Source organism: Rattus norvegicus, chromosome 3 (assembly GCF_021556685.1).
Source record: "Rattus norvegicus strain SHRSP/BbbUtx chromosome 3, alternate assembly SHRSP_T2T, whole genome shotgun sequence".
NCBI lineage: Eukaryota > Metazoa > Chordata > Mammalia > Rodentia > Muridae > Rattus > Rattus norvegicus.
The window spans coordinates 91856208-91881776 of NC_141536.1; the positions used below are offsets into that span (position 1 = coordinate 91856208).

At 39.6% G+C, this 25569-nt stretch overlaps 1 pseudogene across 1 annotated transcript in view; it reads left to right on the forward strand.

Moving 5' to 3' along the window:
• Dcdc1-ps1 (doublecortin domain containing 1, pseudogene 1) overlaps positions 1–25569 on the forward strand; it is a 411937-nt pseudogene that overhangs the window by 33237 nt on the left and 353131 nt on the right. The window contains 1 exon segment of the transcript NR_175340.2: positions 22929–23016. The product of NR_175340.2 is annotated as a doublecortin domain containing 1, pseudogene 1 (transcript).

Consider the following 25569-nt stretch of genomic DNA (forward strand, 5'->3'; position numbering starts at 1 on the left):
CAAGCATACAAGTATTCTTGTTCCCCCCTCTTCTTCCCTCTATGTTCAAGATCAAACCCAGAACTTTAAGCTTCCTATTCCCTGATCATTTTTTAAAATTAAGGTTATTTATTTCTAATTATTTTCTATCTTATCTTATTTTAACCCATTGAGTCCACTTGGTGACGCCCATTTGCACGTGGGCATATCCACTAGGGCGTGGACTACCTGCCAGTAGCCACATCTATAAATAGGAGTGGCTGGGCTTGCCTCCTAAGGCTCAGAGAGCAGCACGGATGTGTGGGTGGAAAGAATGAATGAGTCAGAGGATGAAAGGCATGCTGTGAGTCTCTGTCCTCTGCACACTTGAACTCAGAGCAGCTCTGGTTACCAGCCCAAGAACTGCACAAGACCAAGCCAGGTAAATCCTACTCCTTGGGACTGGAGAAAGGGATCAGCAGCTAAACACATGTACTCTTACAGGGAATCTGAGCTGAATTTCCAGCACCCACATCAGGCAGCTTTCAGACCCCACGTGCAGAAACTGGGTTGCCACATCCCCCGTGAATCTCTTTTTATGCATTTTATACATGACTTTCCTCCTGTAGTAACCAGGATGTTTCCTTTACAGTCAATAACAATTGGCAAGTGTAAATGTATGTGTATAAACATTTTGGTCTTTTGTTAAATAGTTATCTTAACAAAAGGCTCTAGAAAATAAGTTCTGAATTCAGATTAGCACTGAGCACTTCTTGGAGAATTGGCAATTGTGTTTCTGTATTATCTGGAGGATTTCCATTGCTTCAAAGACTCTAGATTAGAACTATTAAAGGCCCTTCATTGCAGTGACAGCTGAGAGATTTAGAGGGTGGCATGGAAGTATTTATAGTAAAAATCCTTAACTGAGGCTGAAAAACAAAATTTGCATTTGTTTTTCTCAAATTGCTATAATAAGCCAATAAGGTTTACTGTTATTAAAATAAAGACAGCGAGACTAAAAGCCATTCTTGTTAACTACCTTTCTTCTGCTTTTAGATACAAATCTTTAGAGAAAATCAAGTCATAAATATATTACCAACCTACTTATTTAAATGTGATTGTATTTTATAATTTACCAGTATTATATGATTTACTGTCTTTCCCATGCTAGAATCATAATTTGATAGAAATGGTTAGTTCCTAATCCCACAAAGCTGCAGTGTTGGGATAGCTGTTCTTTGTTGGTGGTGGCCATTCAGCATCATCAGGGAACAGCAGACGTCTGCTTCGCTGATGGGATTCTACTTTGCAAGGTCCATGGAGACCTCCTTCCCATTTGGCAAAGACCTGTGGTAAATTGTGTGGGCTCTGCTTATTCCTGAGATTGCATGTGCTGTAAGCTCCTCTTGCTTTCATTGTGCTGTCTACACTCACAGCCAAATCTGTTGCACTTTGTTGGTTATGAGCAAGGCTGGGATCATGCAGGCCAAACACCCTGTGGATGATTCTCCATTTTCTCAATACTCTTTTGAGAGGTAACCCTCCTCTCCTCTTTCTGCCTCCACTGATTCTCCAGATATAACCATTAATCCTGGGTCTCTGGGGACATGTAATCATATCCCTAGAGAAACCCCTACAGTCACACTGAGTGAACCTGTGGCCATTGTGTAGAGTGGTAGGTCCTGCTTGCATAACTGTTCTGAGGATGCTATGTCTGATCCACAGAGACTTAAAATGAGGAAGCTATGTCTGATCAACAGAGACTTAGAAAATGGGGAAGCTATGTCTGATTAATAGAGACTTGAAAATGATTCATAGATGATATCAGGAGCTGATAGGTACTTGTCAGGAAAGGTTGCTTGGTACAATAAATATGACTCTGTCTGCAATTAGAAAAGTATCGGGACATGGAAGTGCCATCTGGTGACTGGACTTATACCCTCAAAGGTTTAATTCTGTCTCTCACCTTGCATAACTGTGTAACCGCATCTGCTAACAGCGGGGTAGGTGTTCATGTCTACAGGACATGCTTAGCTAGATATTTATTTCTGGCTTACTGAAATTGTGCTTTATAGTTCAAAATAAGGTTAGGAGGTGATTGACCCAGTGGGAGGGGGATGGGGAAGGAGGAAGGGAAACTATTAGGGGCTTTTTGTAGTGATTGGGGCTTTTGTAACGCTGATGTTATGCTTTCTTTTAATAAAATAACCAATGCTAGATCGATCATGATTGTACAAATAAAGACAGCTCAAGCTATTCAAGGCCACTTGCTTTAAGTCAACAGGTGCTCAGTGTCTTCATTTTCACCACCTCCCCTGTCTCAGGATCGGAAGCTTGTAGCTGGAGCTGGACTCCCACAGGTTGTCAACTTGACTACATCTGGAATTAACTAAAAATCCCACACCTGTGAGGGACTTTTTCTTAATCAAATAATTTGTAGTGGGAAGACTCACTTCTAATCCACATCTATGAGGTAGAAAATGTACATGGTTTAATCAAGATCTTTGAGGTAGGAAGGTCAGCCCTTATTCTGGGCCATACTTTCTGCTCACAGTCCATATAAGGACATGAAAGAAACAAGCTTGCTTTCTCTTTGCCTGCTTTCCTCACCCTCACTAGCAAGTCTGTTGCTTCACTGAACTTAGAGCCCACTTCTCAGGAATTCTGGCATATGCTGAAGACCAACTGAGACATCTAGCTTTGTAGATTGAATGCTGGATTCTAGTACCTTCCATTGGTAGACCACCATCGTTACAGCCTGTAAGTCCATAAGATGTTCCAATAAATCTTCTCTATCATCTCACACATGCTCAAATACACACACACACACACACACACACACATACATACACACACACACTCTAGAGAGAGAGAGAGAGAGAGAGAGAGAGAGAGAGAGAGAGAGAGAGAGAGAGAGAAGGGGAGAACCCTGACTAATACAAATGTCATTCCAGAAGAATGGACAGACCAGCTTGGTAAATGTACGAATGGTTGCAGTTACAGATGCGTGAGACCTGTGTAAGACCATAGCATCTTCTATGCTTCATCCTCCCACAGTTGGATGTTCTCATGCTGAAGTTTGTCCAGTTTGATTAAACCAGCAAATCTTATACCTGTCTCACCACTGTGACTACACATTCCTGTTGATCTAGGCAGCAGCCATTGCCTTTGAATACTGGGGCATGAGTAACCATTTATCCCAGTTTCTCAGAGACACACGACTTTCAATTCCAGAGCCCAGGCAGTTTTGGATAAACTAAGATATCCTAGTACTATCTCAATCACCTTCCTTTAAAAAATGTAGTTTTGGTTGTGAGCCTAGCTTTTAATGGCTGACCCACCTCTCCAGGGATCAACAGGGATGACTAGCTGAAATACCCAACGAAGGGGAGAGAGAACCTGTAGAGAACATATCTAGAGGTTAGGCATGGCCCCTGGTTAATAAATGGGGCCACCAACCATTTACAAAATCTTTATCCAATTGCTCCTGTCTAAAGGAAATACAGGGACAGAGAATGGATCAGAAACTGAAGAAAAGTCCACCGAGAGAGTGGTCCACCTGGGCATTCATCCTATATGCAGCCACCAAACGTGGACATTATTGCTGATGCCAAGAAGTACTTGCTGAAAGGAGCCTGATATGGATGTCTCCTGAGAGGCTCGGCCAGAGACTGGCACATACAGAGGTGATGCTTGCAGCCAACTATTGGACTGAGCAGGGGACCCCAGTGGAGGAGTTAGAGGAAGGACTGAAGGAGCTGAAGGGGTTTGCAACCCCATAGGAAGAACAACAATGTCAACCAACCAGACCCTTGGGCTCCCAGGGACTAAACCACCAACCAAAGAATACACAAGGAGGGAACTTAAGCTCCAAATGCATATAGAGAGGGGAGGCCCTTGGTCCTGTGAAGGCTTGATGCCTCATTGTAGGGGAATGCTAGTGAAGTGGGCAGGAGAGGGCAGGTGAGTGGGGGAGCACCCTTGTGGAGGCAGGGGGATGGTGGTGTGGGTTGGGGGGTTTGGGAGAGGAAACTGGGAATGGGGATAATATTTAAATGTAAATAAACAAAATAACCAATAAAAATATACTTTGTGTATGGGTGTTTTGTGTGCTTATATGTCTGTGTATCATGTGTATGCCTGGTGTCTGGAGAGGACAGAAGAGGAGGGCATCTTCTGGAACAGATGGTTGTAAGCTGCCATGTTGGTGCAGGTCCTTTAGAAGAACAGCCAGTGATCTTAACTGCTGAGCCATTTCTCCAGTGTCCATCGACTATGCTAAACCAGTTCTTGTTAAATATTTAAATATATATTTTGCATATTTATATATTCATTACTGAGGGGTAGTTTGCAAGTTTTATCCATGCAAGGACTACACCATATGTGTGTGTGTGTGTGTGTGTGTGTGTGTGTGTGTGTGTGTGTGTGTGTGTGTGTGTTTCCTGTGTACTTACATTGCTCATGCTTGATAAAGTAAATCATAAAGTCGCAAACTCTTGTAGTTTTTTAAGCATTATATAAACTTCTTTGGTTTAGCTAAACAGAGTAATGAGGCTCACCGGTAAGACAGGCTTGGGTCTAAGTCTACCCTTTCTCCACTGGTGGCGTGGTCATTTACTTAACCTTTCCGAGTTTCTACTTAAGTGTGAAGGGAAGTGGAAAGTACTACCTTCCCTGCGGGAGTGTTACAAGTCCCGAATCCCGGCCAAGCAGCACTTGTTCCACGGTACTTGCTATAACTTAGTACCATGGGTCCACTGTACTCTCCCACACGGTGGTTCTTTTTGGGAGTTTATGTCAAACCAGGCAAAAACAGTTATTAAAACTACTGACAGTTGTTTGTAGCTTCAGTTTGGCCCCAACCGACTTTTGCATTCAGTGGCTGTGTATCAGAAGGGTCAAACTTTCAGGATTGTTCTACACATCAAACAGCGTCAGATCACAGCCAGGAGGAACCATCAAATCCAGAGAGCTACAAATCCAAGAGTAAAAACAATTCTCGTTTTATGTCAGCATCCAAGAGAAACAGGCCTGTCAGCATGCCAGTGGGTCAGCTGAGGTAATTAAAGCCACTGAGTGCTCTTTAAACCAACTGTTGAAGCTCTTTTATTTGAGCAGAATTTACAGTGATTCCATTGGCCATTTCACTTGGGTTCGGGATTCTGTTTTCTATTGTTATTGGATTTTTTTTTTTTTTTTTACTTTGAAAACACTGGAGTCAGAATGTTGCTAATTACATTTTAGAAAACATGAGATGCACTCCAACCTGTGCAATCAAAACTATGAAAAGAACTCTGGAGGCAGCAACATTGCTTACAAGACATTTATTTTAAAATAGAAATATATGCTTTTGTTATTTAACCAATATTTTGGAACAGAATCAAACTGAAATGTAGTTATGAAACCATCTGGTGCCTATGTTTTCAGATTATCATAAGCTGTTAACCCAAGAGTTAATGGGCAGAAAGGAATGTGGTGAAAATACAGACTAGGTCACCGATGCATCCATTGCATTCAGTGTTTAGATATACTGGTGCGGTGTTTAATATACTGTGCGTAGTGGTTTGAACTTACCTTACTTCAAGTTTTTATTTTTATCTACTGACTTTGTTTTACCTTTGTTCTAATGGCCTTGTAAGTTAACACAATTAGAGAATTCCAAATAAAAATTTTGGCAGTTTACCATGTTCTTTTGAAAAGAATCAAAACTAGTTTTGATTGAAGATAAAGCCTAGAAATATCAACTCCTACTGCTACTCACGCAATTTCAAATTGTAAAAATAGAGGCAATGGACTTGACTTTTGAATCAAACTTTTCATTGTAATAAACCTGTTTGAATTTCTCATATCCTTCAAAATTTCAAGAACTTTCATAAGTGTAAACACTTGTGGAAAATCTTAGCCATTTAATATCCTGTGATATTAAGGTTTAATTAAGGTTTATCCTGTGATATTAATAAGGTTAAGGTGTTAACCTTATTGTTGTTTTGGCTATCAGAACATAGTAGGAGTCTGACTGGCTCTAATTCTTCATGTACAGAATCAAAAACAGAATTCTCTGGGGTTTTACTAGTAAAATGTCCTGGGTAATCTGTTCTGAAAGAGGAACAGTCTTGGCAAACATCCTGTTGTATGCTTGGATACTTTTAAATCGTGCTGATCTCATTGTATCAAAAGTTTTGTAGTATTTTATCTGTAGGTACAATTTTATGTGTTTATTTTAGAGAATGTATTGGCTGGCATTTCTAATCAAGTTTTGAAGGATTAATATGCACTGTTTTGGTTTTTCTTCTTTTTTTCGTTTAGAGTATCAGACTCCTCTCTAAAATTTAAGTCACCCCATAATTGCCAAGGACTGTCTCAGCGATATAAACTTCAACCAAGGGTCAATAGAATAGCAGCTCTTACAAAAGCAGGTTGGGAACAGCCTCTGCCAGAATTACTGTACCAACCATCGCCTTGGTAACTCATTTCTGACACTGTCAATTCTTCGTCTCTTATTCTCTTTAAAATACAAACAAATACAAAAGATAATTATTGTGTTAAAATCTTCTTGTTAGAAATCTGAATGTGTACATTGCTTATACAATCATAGGAATTCTACTGCTTTTCTACTTTTAAGTCAATAAAGCACTTTGGTTAGTAATTAGGCAGATTAATTACATACGATGGTTATGCATTTTGGAGAGCTATTAAAACAGATAATGCTTATAAATAATACTTGACAATAATAAGATATTCTTATAATTTGATTTGGCTTTTTTTTTTGTTGTTGTTGTTGTTGGTTTCCATATTTCCATGGCTGGGAAACAGCCACAGCATTGATTGAGTTGAGAAACTGACATGCGACTCAGTGGCCTTCTATTTTTGTTTTGTGGGAATGTGCTCCTTTCCTTGCACAGTACTGCGTCTTACCTGTTGTTTTCCTCTCGTTGCTGGGAGAGTATACGGACAAGCTGAATCGAAGCATGGCTGCATGGCCAGTGCTCTTGGCAGATGGCAGGAAAGTCCTCAAACCTGAAGATATATCCCATGAAGCCAACGTTTATGTTTCAGCAGGGCAGCCCGTTTTAGATCCATTCAAAAACAATTTAAAGGTAAAAAAGAAACACCACACTCTTTCACAATAAATTGTTGAAGGGGTGCAATTAAAAAATGATTTTCTTCCTGTCTTTTTTGCATGGTTTAACAAAACTAATGTTTACGCATTTACAGCTCAGTAAGAGGATAACGTGCTTAATGAAAGAAAAATCCACTGACAGCACGTTTATTGCCCTTCATTAGCATTGGTGCTTAATTTAATATAGATCTGAATAGACATTAGGGAGCCTGCAGGAGGTTAAATGGTGAAAATATAATAAATTAAATCAGAGATTATTGAATTTACTGTTTAGTTTCTGTGACATCCAGCAGACACAATTCATTAGATGTATGCTTTCAGAAAACAGTTCAAAGTTTCCAGGATCATCTTTTCACTTATATTCTTGATCTTTTTTCAGATTGTATTAGCATAATTATGAAATTGTGGCAAGTAATGAAGAAATAATTCTTCATCTTATTCTAATGTAAATGCTACAGTTCAATTTTTGATTTTTTTTAGCCTTTAAATATTCATATGCATATATTTATACATAGAATCTCAGACAGTTTCTGGTTAGGATTTTTCCCGCATGTCCATGTATTTAAGATTTTGGACATGTAAAAATTTTCTAAAATTAAAAAAAAATAAAGCCTTTTCTTAGTGTGAACTGACACAATTAAAGAGAGAAAACAGTAATATCTAAAAACATTCTTTGAGCACATCGTTCAGAGAGTTCATTGTCCAGTGTCCAGCGTTCCACACAATCATAGCTTTAAATAACAAAAGAGATAACCTCGCCATTAGAACCCGGCGTGTCTGGCTGCTGTGCTCCGGGTGCTTCGCCTACCTCATTAGAAGCAATTTCTCTGCCACTCCCATAAAGTTGGCGGGGCAAAGGCAAGCCTAGGCAGTAACTGCGTGAGCCAAAGAAAACTAATTCTAGAGTTCATTACAGAAGAGACAGTGGAAGTCCCCTGTGCATTAGTGTTACTGGATGAGGTGACACTAGAATTCTTATCACGTTGGCAACATTTGATCATCAGAAAACAAGCAGTTTCTTGAATTGGGACAGTGTGGTGTTTGTAAAGGGAGTTGTTGGCATAGTACACCCTGCAGCCCCGCTGTGCGATAGCCGATTGCACATATCCACATACCTGCAGGTTCCGCTTTAACTTTAGATGGTTGTCTTACACTCTATTCAGCGAAACATTTGCTTAAGGGAAACACGATTGTGCTAGACAAAGCCGTTTCTATGGCTTAAAAATTCCACCTATCTCTACGTGATCTCTTCACCAAGATCCTTGATTAGTTTTATACAGATAAGAAATGCTTGTATTCCAGTGAACAATCACATCACAGAGGAGATAGATAAAGACCATTTGTAGGTAAACTACGAGAAAACAAAACCCTGGCCATTTTATGCATAAAATAATAATGTCACATCTCATTCTTGGTGGACGATTTTTAAATGAACAAGGCAATTTCTTCTCCCTCCTCTGTTTCATCCTTTTTAGAAGCCAAGTCCAGAACAACAGAAACAGTGTCTCGGCTTTGTCTGCGCGTCTTTGGCTGTGCTTCACGGTGACATGTACTGCTGTTCCTTTAGCGCCAAAATGTTGGCACACGCTCCTGAAAATGTCACACCATCTCTTGCTGGATCAGCAAGCTTAACCCACCAAAATCTGGTGTTGTGCAATGGTTTTTGACTGATAATCAATCTTTACACTGCTCGACAGTTGTTACTGGGACACGGAGCAGAGCAGGTGGCAGATGTGTCTTGTCTTCTGAGGGAAGAAATTGTAGGTGAGCTTGGACACAGACTAGCACATCACGCATTTGATACAAAGACACAGGATAAGTATAATGGGGGAAAAGCCACCATCTAATTATGGTCACAGATAAGCCTACACACTGACAATAGCTTACCTTCAAAATGTCGAGAATATAAAGGTAAGAATACGCGCGCACGCGCGCACACACACACACACACACACACACACACACACACACACGTGGGGTGATGCTTAACTTGTAGGTATACTCCGAAAATAAAGCCCGTCTGAATGACTCTAAAGACAGAAGACAAGCTTCACAGGCAGCGCAAAGCGTTGCTAAGGGTAAGCAGGAAAGCAACTGGCCAGTGTCAGGGTTAGGGGCACAGCTTTCCCATCTGCACGCGCCTTCTAGAGACAGTCAGCACACAGGCGCAGGAGGCAGCGACCTGCCATTATTTTAGCTTAATTTCACTCTCAGAGAGGCTTATTGGAGATTTCTACGTGCCTGCAAGTAGCCAGCTGGATCAGAGATGGTGGCAAGTAAGGATTAATGGTCATTTAGTTACTTTTTATTTTTTAATCATTCTTTCACCTCTGATTTAAATTCAGTTTACCTCAGTCCAATAAAAATTCAAGCCAATAAACATTTTTATCAAGTTCCTACTATGTGCTTAGCAGAGGGATGGAAGTCCAGGACTTTGTAGATTTTAACAAGTTCTGTAAGTTTTAATTTGAATATTTAAGAGTAGAAACACTATTCAACATCGTACATCAAGTGGAGTCCCCAAGGAAAAAAATATTGCATTTCCCCCACAAGAAGGTGAAATAAGTCAGTTATATTTCCATATTTTATTGTTTTTTTAATTAAGCTTTAGAAAATAGGTGTAGGTACTGAAAATTGCCCATTATTAAGAGTAACCCCAAATTTACTAGGAAAAAAGCCCCCAGCACATCTCTGGTGGTTTACACCGTTCACTTTCTCTTTGAGTATCATTGACAGCCAGTATTACTGCCTCTGAGAGAATAAGAGAGCTGTCCACACACCTCAGAATATACAAGATCATTTAGAGGTCAAGCCAAGGTCAAGTTTGACCTTGTCAAAATGTAGAATTGGACTATTTCCCATAGTTTTAATCGAACACCTAATCAATAAGATTATAATGATGTAAAAAAAAGATGTAAACAATTAGTAAAATAGAAATATTTTATATAAAAGATAAAGATATCTTATTAGCTCCTATAATTTCATCATGTGACGATTCTGACATTAACAATTATGTCAGAGCTGTGCAGACTCAGTAATGGGGTTTTGAAAAAGGCCTTTCAACAAATTCTCAGATGCGCACATATATTGTTTAGATTTTAATCATTTTTCCTAGGCTGCTGCCTGGTGTTAGGGAAGAGAGAATTCCTGGATCAGATCCATGTGGTTTGTAAGAGCTCAGCTATTTAGTGTCTGCTAAAGACAGTGCCCTGGGATGACTTAAATATCATAAAGAGGATGAGGTCAAGCTTTAGTGCATGAACTTTGATAGTCTCTAAGAGTTTGCAGTCCTGTGCTTTACCCCTTCATGTTTGTTATTTGGCTCTCAGAGTTACCATTTACAGCAATTCCTTTGTCCCCTGAGATTCGTTATGGAGAGCAAAGGTGAGTATTATGGATAACACTGTGCATCCCTTACATGCTATAAGATACAATCACAGAAAAAAATTTCCATGCAAGGAGTTCTCGGTGCTACACCTCAGATCTATATTTAAACCTGGAGGTTTTCTGCTAGCTGCCATGTGATCTACAAAATGAAATAATTTGCTGTGACAGCTTTTGATTGACAAGAATATGTGTGAGCACATTTAAAACAGGCCAGCTCTTCATGGAGAAGTAAATGTCAGTGAAATGATGGATTCTCATCATTTTAATTATTGATGATTTGGAAATATTTCAATTTCACGACACACAGGACACATTATAAATAACAGCATAACACTTTTCCTCATATCTGCGTCAATAATGAAATGTTCTGTCATATTTTGTTTTTCAAAAAATGCATTAGTTTAATGAACCTAGAATCATGCATTATTGTCTCATTATATGTCTAGTGAATTTGACTCCAGTGGCTGCTTTGTTTTGCCAAAGCTAACAGTGGGCTTTGCGACATACACCTGTCAGGTTGCCATGCTGTAACTCAGAGTTAGGCTCAGTTATCTCATACTCTTCCCATTGTTTTCTTTGAATAATATACATTATGCTATAATTACTCTATTTTATCTCCCACTTAGCTGCATATACTCAAAAGTAGGAAAATGGCATTATAGAAAAAGATTCTTCTATTTTGGTAACTGAGTGTAAAGCTATAGTCATATATTTCATACATTTTTCCATTCCAACTTTTAAAAGTGAATAAGTAAAATAGATTGACGTGTATTTGAGGTCGGTTGTAAGAGAGAGAGAAGCGCCCCTAGGCGATGGGAAAATCAAAGCCGACGCGTTTGTATCTGGAAGCATCTCTTGCAACGTCAAACGCAAAGTTATTGAGAAACACCTGAACTCTTAGGAGTTTCATGAAATACTGAGTTGTGTGTTTGTTTACATGGAAGGCATGCCTCTCTAATAAGTAAATGCAAAGGGGTTGACACCCACACAATATAAATAATGGTTTGTATGTGCCAAGCACCCAGTTATGTGCATGAAGTATAACACATTCATTTCTCTCACACCTGAGTCAGTGCTGCAGACCCAGACTATCCTATCTGAGGACCCAAAGTCCAACGTTGTGGAATTGTACTTGTTCCATTACCTGTTTAGCATAGTCAAGGGTGTTGTTGAGATGTAAATCATCTTAGGTTATGGGTTCCCATTCTAGGATTTCCTGAGAAAAATTCCATAATATATCATAAATGTGTCTCTATGATATAACTGTTATATTAGCTTTAAAACTCTGTATGCATGTATGTATGAATGTATGCATGTGTGTGCATGTGTATGTATATGTGTGTGCATGTACGTGTGTGTCTGTGTGCATGCGCATGTAGAACAGAGGTCAATTTCAAGTGTCCTCTTTAGTCACTTTATTTTCTGAGACAAGGTCTCTCACAGAACTATTTGGTTAGACTGCCTGTCCTGTGAGCTTGACGGATCCACCAGTTTCTTCTTCCTCAATTCTGAGATTGCAGGTGAGCCAATATGCCTGACTGTCTTCATGGACACTGGGGACCAAACTCAGATCCGCATGCCTGCTTAGCTACTATTTCATCAACCGAGCCATTTCCCAAGCCCATGTCAATGTTTTAGAAATCCATAATTTCTACATATGCTGCCACACTTGAACTCAAATATTTTAGAGAATGTTATTCTGCGCTCTGCAAAGAACTCTGAGAAACATTAATTCTCCTTAGGATAGTAACTCATAAGGGCTGTAAACGCTGTCTTCATTACCTCAAATTTTTGCATGGGTGAGAGCACACAGCAAGCTCAGCTCCACAAATACAGCTGGGAAAGCTCACGAGAAAATTCTCCACCCCAAATCCTATCGTTTCCTTGTAAGAAAGCAAAAGGACTGGTGTAGTGAGGGGGAGGCTCCTTCATTCTGTTACAAATTCAACAGGTATTTTCCATGTCCCTCCTACAATGTTCCAGACATCAATCAAAGACTTGAAGTTGTAGTCTGAATGACACAGTGGTCTCATAAAGCCTTGGTTATAATGAGGTAGAGGAGACATGTAAGTGCTATAAAGAAGATACATTGTGATGATGATGGTGGTGATGGTGATGATGTTGATGATGATGATGTTGATGATGATGATGATGGTGGTGGTGATGGTGATGATGATGATGATGATGATAGTGTCATAAAAATATCAGAAGAAGAAAATTCTAGAATGGATATATTTTCTCAAGAACCATTAACTCAAATTTGACTGTGCCCCCTTTCTTACTTGCCATGAGAATTAATTTATACATTTGATAGTTACTCTTCTGGAGTAGTTGCCTTTCTAACTGTTTAGTTTTGAAGTTTCGGATTTCTCAGAGAGATGTGAGAAACAGCAGTGTTTAGTGGGAAGATCCCTGGAGTTGAAACAATTTGATGTTCACAATGCTTATGCCCCCAGAGTAACTGAGAACAAACGGGCCTGGTATTTGTGAGTAGGGGTAACACTATCTTAAAATCCCTAGATGTTCTTCATTATTCCCCTAGTGAAAATAAATTGCTTGAAAAGCAAATGTCTACAAATTCTTTGCAGAAAACAGTGATGTAGAAAATAGGAGCTTGAGAAGGATAACATGCTATAAATATGACTAAGACTTCAGTGGTGTTCATCAGAACCCTGTGTCCACTCCTACTTACCCAAAATGGCTGTCGGGCAGGTTCAGGAAAACAACAATAATAATTCCTTTATACTTTATCACTGCCAGGAAAGAAAATTACACCATGAACCTGGGAAAGCACTTAATCTCTCTAAGCCCTAGTTTCCTCATCCACAAATTGAGCATAATGAAACAGGCCTCATGCCATGACTGCAAGAAGCAAACAGGATAAGGTGTGTGAAAACTTGGCACGTGAAAGGTGTTGAAAGCACACTGGGCCCTGGGCTTCGGCTGGTTTTGGTCCTTTGCTCCATTCCTTAGGTAAGCTTGTTTCTACAAGCCTTTCATACCTGCCACAGGTACTTGATTTTATGACCAGGTATTTGCCAGATCTGAAATCTTGAAATAAATGCAACCAAGTTGGAATACACACCACACAGTTGCTTATATGACACAATACAGGGGAAACCTAACTAGGAGGTTTGAATTCTCTCTGTCTGAGATGTAGGTAAGAGTCAAGATCCAATGGCTCTGCTCCAAAAGTTGCATTTTACAACGTGTTCACGACCCTTACCTTCCAGCTACTGTAATTCATTTGAAGAAAGTTCATAGAAAAGTTCAGGGAAAGGATGTCAATGTTCTGATTGGCACAGTCGATGGCATGTTTATGATGTTAATCAAATTTAAATTGAAGAATACTTCAAATGATGTGTCAGACTGGTGTTACTGAGTTAAAACCTAGTGACAACCACTGTCATTATTAGTTAAATATAGCCGTCATGCCTATAGCAATAAATGATGACACCTAAGAACATGCAGAAACAAAGCTCAAGGATTTTAAGAAGAGGGAGTGACTAGAAACCCAGAGCAATGCAGGAATGTGACCTGGATCTCATGTATTTACCAAACACAGCAGCAGTTGTATTCTGGGCGGATGATGTAATTGAATGTAGCAGTATATTTTCTTACTGTCAGAGCATTTCTATTTTATAGACTCATCTTGTACTCGTGAGATGATGTGCTCATTCATATTTAATGACATTATCTGTACCTGACTAACAGCCACAGCACTCAGGAGTTTTCAAGTTTACCGTCTAACTACAAAAGAATGAGTTCTTGAAAACTAATGAGACTTTTTTTAGTAGGTTTTCTGAATTGAGGCTGCAAGTTGGTTGTTGTTACTCTAGTGGCAGAAGAAGGCAGAATTCTTTTGCCTGTCATATGCAAAATGAAAAATTATAACATGTGGACCATTTGGGATTATTTCACTTACAGCACACGCTTCCATTTTTAAAGAGGGAATTGAGCAAATGCTCAATTATATAGATAAACCTCTTGACACAAGCAGGCTTTACAGTGTTTCCTCCTTTTCATGGTTTCATAAAAAGAAACATTAAAATAGGGCGGGGATTGTCTGAACTGAAATGGAATCCATGGTGGGGCCACAGAGTTATCTGAGACTTTAGGAGAGCATGCCTCTGACCAGTCACAGCTTCCTAGTCCCTGGCAGCTGAGAAAAGGCTAAGCACTTTGCAAGCATATGCTAACTAAGCCTTCAGTAGGCACTGAAGCCCACTTACCTCTTTATCTTTGTATAGTTGAATCTTAACTTCCCAGGACGAAGACTCTCAGGAAGATAACAGCAGCAAACATGCAACCTCAACTTATCAAACCCACTCAAAATATATTTGAAAAATTTCTTCTTTTGTGGTTGGACAATAAACTTGAAAACACATGTGTGCTTAGCATGGTTCTGGAAAACAATCCAGTGTTGCTAGAATTTCAGTGAAAATTAGAAGGAAGCAAGAGACTCCCTTTATCTGGCTGTATAGAGCAGAGACTCTGCTGAGAGTGATGTTGATAATGTAGAGATTCAAGAGGCCACCAAGCTGGGCACAGTGAGGCGAGCTTGTAATCTCGGCACTTTGGAGCCTCGGGAGGGCTGAGAAGATGAAGCCAGCCTTGGCTACACAGTGGACTCTGCCTCTGAGGAGAAGAGCAAAAGCAATCCAGAAGGGAATGCTAATGCTCTGGCTGTTGAAGCTGGCTGTTCTCTGGGGGTAGTTCCTCCATGGAGGAATGCATCCCCACTGTGTGCTTAAGGTCCCCTTGCTCTTATCATAAACATCCAACTGTAATTATTGATGAAAGGCCTGACATTCCCTCCAGACCAAGTTTGCCTAAGGCAGAGACCACAATTGCCTTGGTTGCTGCCATTTTCTGGCATAGGGCCTGGCCGGATGTCACAGATGTGTACTGTTATTCAGTGGGTGTGTAGGATGTGTAGAGGACCAAACGCATGAGCTATGGTGAGTCACTGGTGTAACTGTGGAAGGGTAGCATACCTCCTCAGAGCAATCTGCTTGACTGTACAAAGTGAGCAAATCCTACTCATGACACCACATTCATTTGATACTTCTCTTCATATTGGGTATAGTATCTAATATAGCATAAATGTCTTAAATTATTACGAGAAGTAAGAAACAAAAGATGATAACCCTTGGGACATTGACCACTTAGTGCTGAGGGGCCTGTGCGTACAGGTACTTTTAGTAACTCTGACATGGGAGGGGAGAGGTGGTAGAGTAATGAAGAGATTAGAGTAGTATACATTCTACTTCTTTTAAAGGTATTTATTTGTATTTGTATTTGTGGTGTGTGTGTGTGTGTGTGTGTGTGTGTGTGTGTGTGTGTGTGTCTGTGTGACACACACATGCGTGCATGCTGATGTCTTTGGATGCCAGAAGAGAGCATCGAATTCACTCAAGCTGGTAGTTTTGATCTTCCGAGTGTAAGTGTTAGGATCCAAACACAGGTTACCTAGAAGAGCAGCAAGTGCTTTTAACCACTGAGCCATCCCTCCAGCCCGGAGATTCTAATTCTCACAAAATACCAGAGTCTCTGTCCTGGGACCTTGTTGGACTTGAGGAACTCAGTGAAAGATAGACATGTTAGGAAGTAGATTTGCAACAGAATTAAGGGTCTTGCCTGGACACTCAGTTGCCCCATGTGCCCTACAGTTACCTCAGGTTTCCACTCAGTGCTCACACTCCCAGTGTTTGATAGTATCTTCTTCCTCAGTGAGGCTAAAGCTAAGTCAAGTCTTTTCTGAGCTCCGAAGACCTTCCAGGCTGATTCTCTCTTCTCGACTTAAGATGTAATATGTTTTCTAATGCTTTCAGTTTCTGACCACATTTCTTGACTTGAGGTCATGTTATGATGTAAGCACATCTCTTCATATCTCTCGAGAAGGGTTCCCAGAGTTTTCTGTTCTCATTTAGGAGATCCATGGCTTACATTTTGTGACAGACTTGTACAGCTTTCTTTCTTCTTCTCCATCCCCAGTAGCTCTGTCCTATCAGGAAATGGATTTTCAGTAGTGCAATGGAAGACTTTTTGAATAGCTCTGTTAAAGCTGCAGGAGGGCCTGCGTTGAGCGACACTGTGCTTCAGCAAAGCACAGATGCGGCTGCTCCTCCCACCGCTGTTCAGTCCTTGATCAGTTCTGTGTTCATTCTCAGTGTGTCACACAACTCGGCCTTAAACTACACTCATTTTTCCTCCTAGAAGTTTGCTTTTCGCCTCCTGCCTGACCTGTCACTTGAAGGCCTTTTGACCAGTGAGTTCTGCAAGGTGCCTCTACCCCATGCTCCCTCAGGTCCTGTATACTCCTGACCCAGCACCTGGCACATGACTTGCTATCCTCTCAATCCAAGAAAAGAACTATTTGTAGTTTTCCGAGAAGAGTCCACAACAGGGGATGAATGGGGGATGGACAGTGTACACTTATTCAACGAACGTTTGGATAAATTATTATGGAATGTGAACTTCACAGGATGACATATCATGCTTGCTCTTTTAGAAAGGGTCTAAAATTGTTCTGCACGTGTTGGGAATTGAGACTTAATGTCCTTGTACCAGTAGGGCAAGCATTTTAATGAACTGATCACTTCCTCAGCTCCCAAGTCAATAATATTTAAAGTTTATTCCGGTCCCAAAGTTTCTAATTCTGAAGCCGGTGCACAGTGTATACCGAGCTTCTGGGTGTATTTGCTTCAGTTTATTCTGGGTTATCTTCCATGATATATCACGAAAACCACAACAATGAAATGACTGATCAAGAGTTTAAAAGTCTAGGGTTTTTTTTCAACATACAAAGAAAACATCAATATCTAAAGTAAAAACATCACCTAATATCAACCCAATAGCTATTGAGGTACTAAGCATGCTCTGATTTAATGTACTGGATGAGTATTTCACAGTTATTTGCTGGGAATTTCAGAGTACCATGCACTGTGTCTGATGCTGGCTACTCAGAAAGGAACACATCTTATTGTGTTAAATACATACCAACCACATTGTTTGCAATGTACCCAGATACCAGCAGTTCAAAGATCAAAACATATTGCTTGCCCTAGTCACACTCAAAGTCTAGGAGGCAAAAATTTGTGAAGATATTGAATTTCAGTAAAATGAAGGGGCAGAGACAGAAAGTCTGAATAGGTCAAAGGAAGCTCGCTCTAGAATATGGCACAGTGTGGGGTTCTAGAAAGGATAGATATAGAGTGAGTAGGATTTAGAACTGTGTGTGGACAGGCGTGTGCTTAGAAAAGTGGGGGTTGGAGAGAGCATGTCTCACTTGAACTGGAGCTAAAATTCAGCTAGACTCCCTGGCCAGCGAGCCCCCGATTCTCCCATTCCCCCCACCATAAGGACTATAAATATGCACACTACCCCTAGCCTTTTTTCATATTATATTTAAAAATATTTTAAAAATCAAAACGGAACTCCATCCTTTCTGCCCTCCCAGATATCTTCCAAGTCCCTTCCATGTCTTCTGACTGACTCTCAGGTTGATTGCCCTTTCTCATTATTACTATTACATATTTGTGAGTGTGTATTCAGGTTGAAGGCCAGTCTCAGCATTGGACCACCAACAAGGGGCTTATCCCTGGGAAAGGTTAATTCTTCCCGCACTGGTCCTCAGTTGCCTGACATTCTTGGCATTGGTAAGTCATCTATGCAGCGGTTTCTTGGTGAGACATCTCACTTAGTCTCTCTCCCTGCTCCTCTCTTCTTAGTTCCAGGTAGTTCCACTTATGTTCTCTTTCTATGGCTTTACCTAAATTCACGTTATTTCGTGTGAGTGGAATCATGTGTCACTGTCTTCTTTCACTTTGTGCAATGCCTTTGACGTTTCTCTTCATTGTAGCATCTATGAGCATTTCCTTCCTGTCCGTGGTCGGATAATAACCCGTCATATATAATTTATCCATTCGTCCATTAATCAGCACTCAGTTCCCACCTTTCAGCTGTCAATAGTGCTGCTATGGTCACAATGTACACATGCAAAAGCATTTCTAGGTGAAAGAAATCATGTTTCATCCATGGTGAGTGCTCACAGAGGACTATTTAGAAATCGGAGGAGGTAAATCAGGCAATCTTAGGTGTACATAAGTAGACATATTTTTCTCATTAGTAAAAACATGAACAGATGAAGAAGGCATCGTTTTGTTTCTGAATAATTTGTATTTTTAAGATCTACAACAAATTGAACGCGCAAGTAGGGTGAATGTTTCAGGTAAAAGTTATTTATTTACAAAATGAAACCTCTTAAAACGAGGCAGAAACTGACAGCGACCCAGTATGTAATATGCTAAGTTCCTGTTCTTCCCCGTGTATCTTCTGAAGCCTTACATAGTAATTTAGCTGCATTCCCATTAGTGTTAGTGGGAGTTTGAAACTGAAGTCCCTGCGCACGTCTTTGAAAATGTCTAGGTCAAGGTAAACTTAATGAAAAGCTGTTCTTCACTTTCATGAAGTAGCTTTCAAAGTGCCTCCCTGCTCTGCACAGAGGGGCTGTGGAAGGTCGCTGATTAGAGGTCATCTGCTTTAAAGCGACAACAAGAGAAAATGTGTTAGAAAAGAAACAGAGCTTCCTCAAAGGTGAGAACACAAGAGTTCAGGTCTCATGTTGATTTTCAGTAGCAAAGGACACTGGACCCTCTCAATGGCCCCTGGATGCCAGGTGCCTGTGATCTGGGATAGAGGCAAGCTAAGGTGAATTTTAATTAGGACTAAATTGTGGTATTACTCTTTCCTACCCTGAACATCTGCTCCCTTCAGAAATGATGATTTATGCAGGCGATCAGAGCAGACAGCTTGCTATAGCTTCTGTTTCGGTTAGTGGGAAGCTGGAGAAGCTGGGGGTAACATTTCAGAGAACCAGCATCTAAATGGAGACCGGCCAGTGTGCACAACATAGGAAACGGAGAAGGGAAACGTGATGTGTCCATCTTTAACGTCTGATGCCAAACAGTGACTGAATTAAAAAAACAAACAAATAAAGTATCTTCTAGACCATCTGTTGTTAATGAAGTAACTTGGACAGTGCATGGTTGATGCTTCCCACTGATGTCAAAAGGCAGAAAACCAAGGCCGTCCTTTCTAGAAAGATGAAGACACTTACTCAGAAGACATCAGTGCGAATTCTGGTCTTTAAGAATGGCATGGGGCAGGATGGGCGTGAGATTACAGTGCGGAAGGAAACAATGGGAAAGGTAACTTTGTACTAAAATTGAAATATGAATCAAATTGCAAACTTTATGGCTTTTGAAGTATGTTGATTTTCTTTCTAAATAACCATATCAAAAATTAAACTGAAATATGAAGAAGTCTTCACATACTAGCTGAAATGTTCACCTGTTTAGAAATGTGCTCATAACATTAACGTGAATCATCTTAACCAAACGATGATATTTACTTGGTTAACCAAGCAAACCATTTTCCTAGTAAAAAGTTACATTTAACTAGAAGGAAGTTTCTAGTTGGTTCAATATGCTATAAGATATTTATATTGAAGCTAGTCTAACATAGCTGAAATGAAATTTAAAATCTTTACTTAATTTAAAAATAAATCTGGATAGACTTGGGAAAATTATGTAATGATTAAGCAAACTTAAAAAAATAGAGTTTTAAATAGATTTGTCATGTAAACATGTCTTTAGAAGGCTTTGGTTCTTTTAGGGTCTTTATTTTTAAAAGATATTTTTATTTGTGTGTGTGTGTGCGCGCGCGCAGGTGTCTATGGATGCCAGAAATGCTGACTTCCTTTGAGCTAGAGTTACAGATACTTGTGAGCAACCTGACCTGGGTGTTGGGGTCCAAAACTCAGTGTTCTTTCCCAACAGCCTTTGCATTTAATCCCTGAGCCTTTCCGCTACCCCACACATACCATCTTTGACATAAAGGAACTGATGATAATCTGAAGATATAGTTTAAATATATTATAGATAGGTAGATATTTTTGGTCAACTTTAGTCATCTTGGTGATAATAATAATCATAATTTTCTAGTAATATAGTAGAGACAGAGACGGAAGAGTCACGTTTACGTTTGCATCTTGGCTTTGCTGCCCACTGATTATGAGGCCTCAGATCATTGCACTTCATTGAGCGTCAGTTCCATCACCTGAAGTGGGGTAACAGCAGTGCTCCCTTTACAGAGTTGCTGCAAGGAGTTGCTCTCACGTTATGCATGGAGTATGATGTCGGCATCCAAAATGGTCCCAGTAAATACTTTCTAATTTTCATCTTTAGGACTCATAAACACACATCTAATAGGAATTATTTTTCCTATTAGTAGAAACTTTTACTGTGAACTTAACAAAGGTGCCCATCTTTGGTATACATACTTTCCTTGCATTGGACTGTTTTAATTTGGATATTGTTCAAAATAAGTGAATGGTTGATTAGCTATTAGGAAGTTTTATCATAACAGTGATTTTATCTACTTGTCTTATGGTTGTTTTATTACTACAGTCAGAAAAAAGCAATGTGCTGGTTAGTTTTATGTCAACTCGGCACAAGCTAAAGTCACCGGAGAGGACGGAGCTTCCTTTGAGAAAATGCATCCATAAGATGTGGCTATTGGCAAGGTTGTAGGGCATTTTCTTAATTAGTGATTGATGAGGGAGGGCCCAGCCCATTGTGAGTGGGGTCATCCCTGGGCTGGTGGTCCTGCCTATAAGAAAGCAGGCTGACGAGCTATGGTGAACAAGTCGGAAAGCTGCAGCCCTCTGGGCCTCTGTGCCGCTTAAATTTCCCTGTGCCGCTTGAATTTCATTCGGACTTCTTCTGATGGACTGTGCTTTGAAAGTGTAAGGCAAATGTATTTCCATCCCTACCCGTGTTGCTTTGCTCATGTTGTCTCATCACACCAATAGTAACACTAGCTAGGACAAGCATCTATCGAGAACGTAGGAAGTCTGGGCTTCACTTCCTTTAACCTGCAGGTTTGGGTTATGAATAAAGGAAGGGCTATTAGACAATATGGCAATTTGTGATGCTTACTGTGACCTCTTCCCTAGATATTCTAAAAAATAAAGAAGGATGTATATATCTTGAATTAAAAATGTAGTCACTCCTGGAAATAGATGCTAGATCAGAGCATCTTGGGCTCAATTCAGTCTGTAATTCTATGCTATCATAGTAAAAAATAGGTTAATAATCATCTTTTACAGGGTACACATTCTCAACTGAAGTCTTGTAAGAAAAGAAAACTGCCATTTCTCATTTTATCATCACTGAACAAATTATTTAAAATATGTAACAAAGAAATCAAAATTGTTTTTTTCTTAAATTTGTGGAATTTAAAGAATTTTCATAATTCATAAAACTCATGATAGAACGTTACTGATTAATATGTTTGTAAGATATTTACATAAATACAATTTGAAGAATGAAGTTAAAACAACAACTATGGCTAACTAAATGCTGAACTATGGGTAACTAAACACTAGCTTTGTAAATAAGAAATTGTTGGCAGGAAAAAAAACTAAAGGTAGCTTGTAATTTTTCAGTAAAACTTTCAGTTTAAAAGGGATTTTACTGTCATAGGTTCATGCCTTACTTATAAACTAAATGTGAACTAAGGAGCAGAAATAAAGGTGCAATGAGGAGGAAATGACCGAGGTCATGTGGTAAAATAAGGTCACTAATTCAGAAAAGTCCTCTGTGAGCTCAGGATTCAGCAAAGGGGAATGGCTGTGTTAAGGATAAGTGGGAAAGCAGCAGAAGCACATTCATTTTTTCTAAAGTTTAGTAATTAAAAAATTTGAAATGAGGGTCAAATTAACAAAATTCTCCAGTAAATTCTGGAGCTGCAGAATCATTGCATATGGATTTAAATTAATAATTTGCTACTTTTACAGCTCCCAGGCATAGCTTAGTGAGCACATAGCACCCATCATTATAAGGTATTTCCTAAATGTGTACATTCATGGGATGCTAGAGTTATTTCACAAATCTGTGGATGTTAGATTCCAAGTTAGTGGAAAATGCAAAGCTTTGGATTTTAACTTTGGAAGAATAGCAAACTGGTGGGGAAGTTGTATTTTCTCCAATTGTCTCCTGGAGTAATTGTCAAAGTCATATTAAATTTTGTGGATATTACATACAACTGCATCTATTTTATGATAAAAATTATTTTTGTGCTTTACTTGTGGTTGTTTTATTTTTATGTGAATTTTATATGTTCAATGTCTTCTTATGCCTAAGAACATTAGCATAAATATAGTGATTAAATTGAAGTGTTTTTTCAATTGGCCTCAATATATAATCATTAAAGTTTCTTAATAACTTAACCTAGTGTCTAGATAGTAAAGTCTTAGAGTGGTATGAAATTACCTAGTTATACAACTTGGAACACTGAGACTTAATTATTTAGCTGCCACCAACAGTTGCAAGAGTTAGAACCAGAAGCTACTGTCTAGTACAGGAGCCACTGACCTCACACCTTCCCTCTGCTGTAGAAAATCAGACCTTCTGTTGCAAGATGGCCCTAAGGATTTGACATTGATCACCATCATAGAATTGGAACTTACAAATATTTTTCTCTTGGTAAGTAACAAAAATTAAAAACTACTTTGATTTTTTTTACACATTTTAAGTATATCTTTGGAAATAAAATTATGTTGACCTCAGAACTATTATTTATTTTTAAAAGTATTTTTGTTGTTATTTGGAACTAGTATAGATATTCTTCTTCCTATGTTTTGGTATTAAATGTTTTGATTTAAAATGTTTTATCAGAAACATTGAAAACGAGACCAGGAGACATTTGTTTTCAGTCAAATGGTGACACTAGTGTCAGAGAAGTCATCACCTTCCAAACCACTGTAACGGTGTAAGGAGTGGTAATCGTCTTAGACGTCAGGGAATAGTGAACAGTAGATAGAATTCCCAAGATAAAATGGAAAATAAAAGTGCGTCTTACACTTCAGCCCACCGTTCTACTTGAGATGTGTTCATGTCAGGGAGGGAGATTCCAAGAAAAGGCAAGTTCAGAGGCTGAAATGCCTGGGCATGACTAGCGCATCATTGCCATGAAAAAGCTACTTATCTGAAGAATAGTTGACAAAATGTACGTTGGTGTCTCCTCATGTGTGTGGCTATCAGGCTGCTCACTTGCCTCCTGAACTCCACAGGCGCCAGAGAAAGAACAGCTAAGAGGATGACAAGGAAACTCTGTACATACACGTAGGGTAAGGAGACATTTGCTCTCTCACGGTTGGAGAGAGAAGGTCTTATTGAACTTTTAGGACATCCATGAAGCTCCTAAAACAGATAGACTGTATGCAAGAGAAATGTAACACAATAGAAGTTGGGACCAAAATAGAGTTAACTGAAGAACTCAAAACTCATTAATAATCTGATTAGGGGATTAAAGGAAAATATGAAAGTTGTATGGAAAGAAATAGAAGCTAAAAACAGAGGTAATGAAAAGGCTCAGGGAACATAATATAAGAAGGGATTGAAAGACTGTTAAGAGCTGGGAGATGAGAAGAAGAATCATGAACTCATAGCAAGTGTCTGTTTACACGAGCCCTGAACAAGACTGGCTTCATCAACAGTCTGCCTCAGTTGAGGGAGGTCTCAGGAGCTCCCATTGTCCCAGAAGAGCTTTAGACAGTTAAGAGGTGCAGAGAGAGGGAGAATTATATTCCTCAGTGGTATACCTACTGGTAAACTACTCCTACTCAAGAAAATAACCTTTGCAGAAAGAGCTTTGTGAAACAGATCCTCCAAAAATATCATCGCACTTGCTTTGTGTTAGCCATCTACTGCTACACACGGGGCCTGGCCTTAAGAATAGTTTTCATACACACTGAGACTCCATCGCAGAAAACTAAATTGTCCTTTCTCAGCAGTTATCAATTGGAGATAACTTCTGGGTTAAGGATGGAGGCTTGTGCCCAAATGTCCTCTCTCACCACTGGGACCTCATCAGGCCCAGACATTTCTAAGCCCTGTGCTGTTACCAGAGTCTGAGTTCATATGAGCATTGTTTTTGATGTATTTAGAAAGACTTCTTTCCTTGTTGTTCTCAATTCCCTCTGGATCTTACAATCTTTCTAACTTTGACAGGGTTTCCTGAGCTGTGAGTGGGGGAAATTGACAGAGATATTCCATTTAGGACCAAATATTCCAAGATCTCACATTTCTAACACACCGTGTAGCTGTGGGTCTCTATGACTATTCCTGCAGGAGGAAGCTTCTCTGATAATTGTTCAGCAAGACATTGATCTATGAGTGCAGCAGGATGTTGTTAGGAGTCATTTAATTGCTACATTCATGTAGCGGAACACTAGCATTTGGTTCGCCCCCTAGGGCTCTGGTTATCTAGTCTCAAGTTCTTGTCCACCCAAGTAGTGTTGAGAATAGACTCCATCTCATGGAATGGGCCTTACATCAAGTTAAATATTGCTTGGTTAGTCCCACAAGCTTTGTGCCACTGTCACACTGATGCATCTTGCAGGCAGGACACCATTATAGATTGAAGGGGTTGTAACCAAGTTGGTGTCTACCTTTCTCCCTGGGTAGCAAGCAGAGGGCCTTCCAGCACCGTGAACATTAATTAGTCAGCAGGAGTGAAGGCTCTATGTAGGGCCAGCTCTACGACTCCATGAGTGAGTCATAGAGGCATTGCCTTCAGCAATAGGGCCTTGCCATCAGTTTGTGGAGAGAACTGACAGTAGCCTGGTTTGATTGTGGGTTCCCTTTGGCCAACAACTGGATTAGATGTAACCCCTCCTCAACTGAAGGGTGATGGGAGATCTTCAGTTGGGGCTCCATTTCTCCAATGATTATTTGGTGATTCTGTTTAGATCATCTTCATCTACGTATATATTTTAGGAAGCTTCTACTGTACTATACTGTACTGTACTGTACTGTACTATACTATACTATACTATACTATACTATACTATACTATACTAGTTTCTATCCTAGAGTTCTTTTGCTTATCTATGGTTTCTAATTTCATGTGTTTAGGGGACTTCTGTGTTCATTTGTGTGTTTCTATGTCTGTGTTTCTTGGGCTTTTTTTCCTTTTTCTGTTCATTCGTCTGTTTTGTCCTGTTTAGATTTGTTTGTTCCTATTTCATCTTGTTT